A 5,539-nucleotide genomic window follows, 5' to 3' on the forward strand; every position below is an offset into this window, starting at 1 on the left:
TCAGGTTTGGGGTTTTTTTTCCCCCTTCTCTTTATTTCATTTTTGTTTTCTACTCCTATAAATAAAAGTCCATCCTGAAGTGTTTAGGACAATTATGTGAACTCATTTATCTGCTCTAATTTTTCACATAAAATTAAATTTTGATTAAAATGTCCAAATCTGTTTGATCTGGACAAAACACTGGGGATAGGCTTTATCTATTCCTTTTTTTTTTTTTTTATGTAGGAGGAAACAAAGCACAGAATAATAACATGATCCACAAACAATGGACACCCAGATAGTATGTGAACTGGGACTAAAACGAAACCACCTATCTCTCTCATTTCAGTGCCCTTTCCACCCCAAAAGTAGTAAAGAGTGTCCACTGTAGTGTGTTTGCTCTACCTCTGTCTTGGTAGAAAGTCCTATTTTATTTTATTTTATTATTTTATTTTTTAAAGATTTTATTTATTTATTATTTATTTATTTGAGAGAAAGAGAGACAGTGAGAGAACACACAAGCAGGGGGAGTGGCAGAGGGAGACGGAGAAGCAGGCTCCCCACGGAGCAGGGAGCCCCATGCAGGACTCGATCCCAGGACACTGGAATCCTAACCTGAGCTGAAGGCAGATGCTTATCCACCCAGGCACCCCAAAAGTACCATTTTATTTCCTCTTTCCACATGAAGTAATTTCCTATCTCGTATGGTACGGCAGCTGTTTACCAATGTTTCATGCCTACAGGAAGATTGGATTTCCCTGCCTTCTAGAAGTTGGGCATGGCCGTGTGAATTTCTTTGACCAACGAAATACAAGCAGAAATGACAATTATGGGATACTTCTGAGACAAAACATTTATTTAGTTGTCAGTGTGAGACTTTCCAGAGCTCTTTTCCCTTTCCACATTAACTACAGAGGCTATGTTTACCAGATGATACAAGATGGTGATCTGACTTCAGCATGGATGGCTGAGTTGCCGCATTGAAAACAATTGTCTCTGGAAAGTCACCCAGACCCTGAGATACTAACCAGGTATTTCAGTGAGTGAGAAATAAATCACCATTGTGTTAACTCACAAAGATTATAACCTCATTTGGTACTGCAGCATAATCTAGCCTATCCTGATTATTCCAGATGGGCTTTAGGAATCTATATTAAGGGGCGCCTGGGGTGGCTCAGTCGGTTAAGCATCTGCCTTCGGCTCAGGTCATGATCCCAGCATCCTGGGGTCGAGCCCCTATATTGGGCTCTGTGCTCAGCAGGGAACCTGCTTTTCCCTCTCCCTCTGCTTGCCTGTCTGCCTACTTGTGATCTCTTTCTCTCTCTCTGTCAAATAAATAAATAAAATCTTTTTTTTTAAAAAGGAATCTGTATTAACTATACTAGTGAGCAACTGTTAGGTGTTAGGCACCATGATAAGTATCTGGGATTATGTTCTCATTTAATAATTTCACTTTACAATGACCCAAATAAGGCATGCATCTATATCATTTGCAAATGAAGACACTGAGTCTCAGAGAATGTAAGTTAATTCCCAAGTTTACTCAACTAGTAAGAACCAGAGTCACTCCTAGGCATGTCTAGCTCTAAAGCTTCTGTATGTTTGTTTGTTTTCCCCCTACACAGCTCTGCTTGACTTAGAGTGGTGTTACTCACTGAGTGCTTAAAAGTAGTAACTGAGGGGTGCCTGGTTGGCTTGGTTGGTAGAGCATGCAACTCTTGATCTTGGGGTTCTGGGTTCGAGCCCCATGTTGGTTGTAGAGCTTACTTTTAAAAAATTAATTAATTAAAAAAATAAAAGTGACAACTGATCCAATAAGCATTCTGTGGAGTGCCTACAGTGTGTTTATCACTGTGCCAAGTGTTCTGGGTGAGAGATGCACCTTGTCCTTAAGGAATTCAAGAGTCTAGTTGAGGGGAGTTAAGGACATGAAACAATAATGAACAATATGAGATGTGAGTCTGGTGTTAACAGCCCTGTAAGCCTTGAATTGGGACTCGAAGGTTAGTTAGGATGTAGACGGATGAGAAACATTGGGGAGACATGTCCACACTGTCCACACTGTCTACCATTGTGGGGAAGAATATGGACTTAAATGTCAGCCCTACCATTTATGCTTCTCTCAGTCCCTGTCCCTTCATTCATGAAATGGGTCAGTGATAGTACTCACATCATGGGGTTGTGGTGACAATTACATCGGACAATGAGCATCACTTAGCAAAGTGAGGACACACGGTGGGTGCTCAATAAATGTTAGCTGTCTTCTTGGGGCGCCTGGCTGGCTCAGTTGTTGGAGCATCTGACTCTTGATCTCAGGGTTGTGAGTTTGAGCCCCATGTTGGGTGTAGAGGTTACTTTAAAAAATATGTCTGTCTTCCAATGGCTGGAAATAATAGGCGTTGGTAGGAAAACCAGCATGTGAAGTAAATATTGGTGGTAATATCCATGGGCTTAGAGGGTCCCATTTATATCTGATTCTTTCTTTGAGATGCTTAGAAGATCAAACAGCCCCTAGTGAATGTGGTGAGTTTAACTCTACACTAAGTGCTATGGGGGTACAAAGATGAACTAGACATGACCTCTCTTGATTTGAAGAGCTTGAATGTATTCAGGGAGAAGGGCTCAACGGAATCACCATAGGAATGACAGGAGAGAGGGGAGGGGAAAGTGCAGAGGAAGAGATGATGATGGTACCCTCAGCTCCAGGGTGATGAAACAGAACCCAGGTTTTATGTAACAGATGTTAATGGTAAGCATCGCTGCTGACCTTATTCTTACCATTTTTACAAACCTACTCCAGCAGCCGAACGGATGCTAGCTGCTACTCGTAACTTTTCCTTTATGCAGTAAAGCTGAGCAAAGAGCATGGGTTTTTGAGTCACACTGACTTGGGTTCAAATCCTAATCAGGCACTTACTTGTCTCATCTTAGGAAAAAAAGATTTTTTTAAAGATTTCATTTATTTATGTGACAGAGAGACACAGCGAGAGAAGGAACACAAGCAGTGGGAGTGAGAGAGGGAGAAGCAGGCTTCCCGCTGAGCAGGGATCCCGATGCAGGGCTCGATGCAGGGCTCGATGCAGGGCTCGATGCAGGGCTCGATCCCAGGACCCGATCCCAGGACCCGATCCCAGGACCCTGGGATCATGACCTGAGCCGAAGGCAGACGCTTAACGACTGAGCCACCCAAGCGCCCCTTCTTAGGAAAATTTCTTAACCTACTTGAACTTTAGTCTCCTCATCTGTAAAGTGGGGATAATAATACCCACCTTGCAGGATTCAAAATGGATTAGGAAGAATATATTTAAAACACCCAGGACAGTGATTCTTTCCAAAACTGTTGCTCTTATTAACTGTGGATCTTCAAGATTCTGGCAAGCAGTTTTTGCTAAGACTGTGATTTGTGAATGTCTACACTTGCAGAGAGCTACTTGGAAGGATCAAGAATATTACATGGAAATCCTCTTCTACTAACTCCTTCACTCAATGATTCCATCTCCCTTTGTCTTTTGATTTCTGAGAAAAAGAATATAATCTAGAAGGTTGTAAGAAGTACAGAGTACCAATCCATGTGGAAAATGAGTATTGTAACTTTATTCATATTAATTTTAATGAGTCAAAGATCATACACAATTGGTTCTTTAAGGTTGGGACCTTCCAGAGGCTCATATTCTCCTTTGATATACATAAAAATGAACCAGTGTAGTTACTATTTTCACCTCTCTCTTTTGTTTTAGTCTAAACTCACCTAACAATTAAATATATGTCAAGTGAAATCAAGTGATACAAATCTCACTCTTTATTCTGAGGGCCGGATTGGTGTCTATGGGAGGAAGACTGAATCCTCTGCTATCTTAAAGATATTTACATTTTGGCTATAAGTCTTGGGGACATTTATACCCCCGGGGCCAGAGCAAGCCTGCTTTAAGTTGAACTTTTGGATTAGTTGGTGGTCACAGAGGGACACTTGGAGGTGTATTTTCTTGCTATTCAGCCCTTTCTGAAATATTTTTTTTCATAAACAGTCATTATTGATTTTGCTTTGTTCTTGTTAAACTGGAGTTTGTGTTCATTATGGAATTTTCTTTTTTTTTTTTAAGATTTCATTTATATATTTGAGATAGAGAGAGAGTGAGAGCGAGACCATGAGCCAGGAGACAGAGGGAGAGGGAGAAGCAAGCTCCCCACTGAGCAGGGAGCCCGATGTGGGCTGGATTCCCGGACCCTGGGATCATGACCTGAGCCAAAGGCAGACGATTAACGACTGAGCCACCCAGGCAACACTTATTATGGAATTTTCTAACTTAAACTGGTTTTAATGATCCTGTTTGGTCTTCATTCTGGGAGTAACTACAACTATTCATGAAAAAGAGAGGGCAAAGACTCACGATAAAAATTTTTGCTGCCTTGCAGTTCATTCATTTATTTATTTAACAAATATTTATTGAGTGCTTTTTCTAAATCAGTGTGCCAGTTTTTGGAGATACTATGGGAGATAAAGCATAAACCCTGATTTTCCAGGAATTTTTCTAGTTTAGTATAAGATTCGGGCAAGTTGACAGGCAGTTCATCAGAAACGAGAGGTCACCGGAAATGGAACGCCATAGAAGACACTCAGCAAACCTAGCTGAAAGTAAATGCTCTGTCCTCCTTCACAGAACTTGCAGAAGTTCTATGTGTACATGTCTCCCCCCCACCCCTACTCCAACACTCGCTCTTTGAGGGCAAGGACTTTTTGTCTGATTTACCCCTGTGTCCTCCATTACACTGAATTCAGTTCCCAGTAACAGCCACTCAATAAATGCTTCTAGGATCAAAATGTGATCTCTCTAACATAGTATGTGCTTTATCCAGAAAAATATTACCCAAGGGAATCCCAGCTTTCAATCTTAATACTGTAAGGAGAATAGTATAACATCATAAAAGAAGAAAGGTTATAACACACATAATCTCACCGCAATACCTCGTTCATTAATGAGTTAAAATTCATGAGTAAATGAGTAAAATTCCCAAAAGCGTTTATGAGCAGACACAGTTTAAACGTGGGAATGTTTCAGTGAAGAACCTACCTGTAGTCCCTTTTGCGATGGAGCTTAGAGCCCAGGGGAGGGGCCAGGAAGCAAATGCAGATTCAAATTCCAATTGTGCTGAGTGACCTCTTTTCTCCCACTGGCCCATGACTACTAGCCTCAGGCTCCAGGAGCCCTTGGTTTCTCTGATCAGGGGAGGGAAGGGCAGAAGTAGGCGGGAGGGAAGTTCAGTGGAATCCATGGGGGAAGCACCAAGCTGGGAGGCAGGCTCCCAGTCATTGGGCCACCTGTTTCCCCCTCCGTGGGGTTTGCCTGGATTGGCCTGTAGTGCCTTAAGAATATTTACAAACGAAAGGCTGCTCCCAGAGCAAAGTCCTAATATTGCATTCAACAAGATTCGGAATTTCTAGAGAATTGCTGCCCATAAAGCAGAAAACAGCTTTGCTTTGCATTCCATCTCTTAGATTTCCACTTTATTGACTTCCAGAGAAACTTTATAAAGTCAGAAGCAGCCTTCCCAATTTTATTAA

This window comes from Eumetopias jubatus, unplaced genomic scaffold, assembly GCF_037043125.1.
Source record: "Eumetopias jubatus isolate StellerSeaLion01/CBP00866 unplaced genomic scaffold, mEumJub1_p1.0 scaffold_12, whole genome shotgun sequence".
NCBI lineage: Eukaryota > Metazoa > Chordata > Mammalia > Carnivora > Otariidae > Eumetopias > Eumetopias jubatus.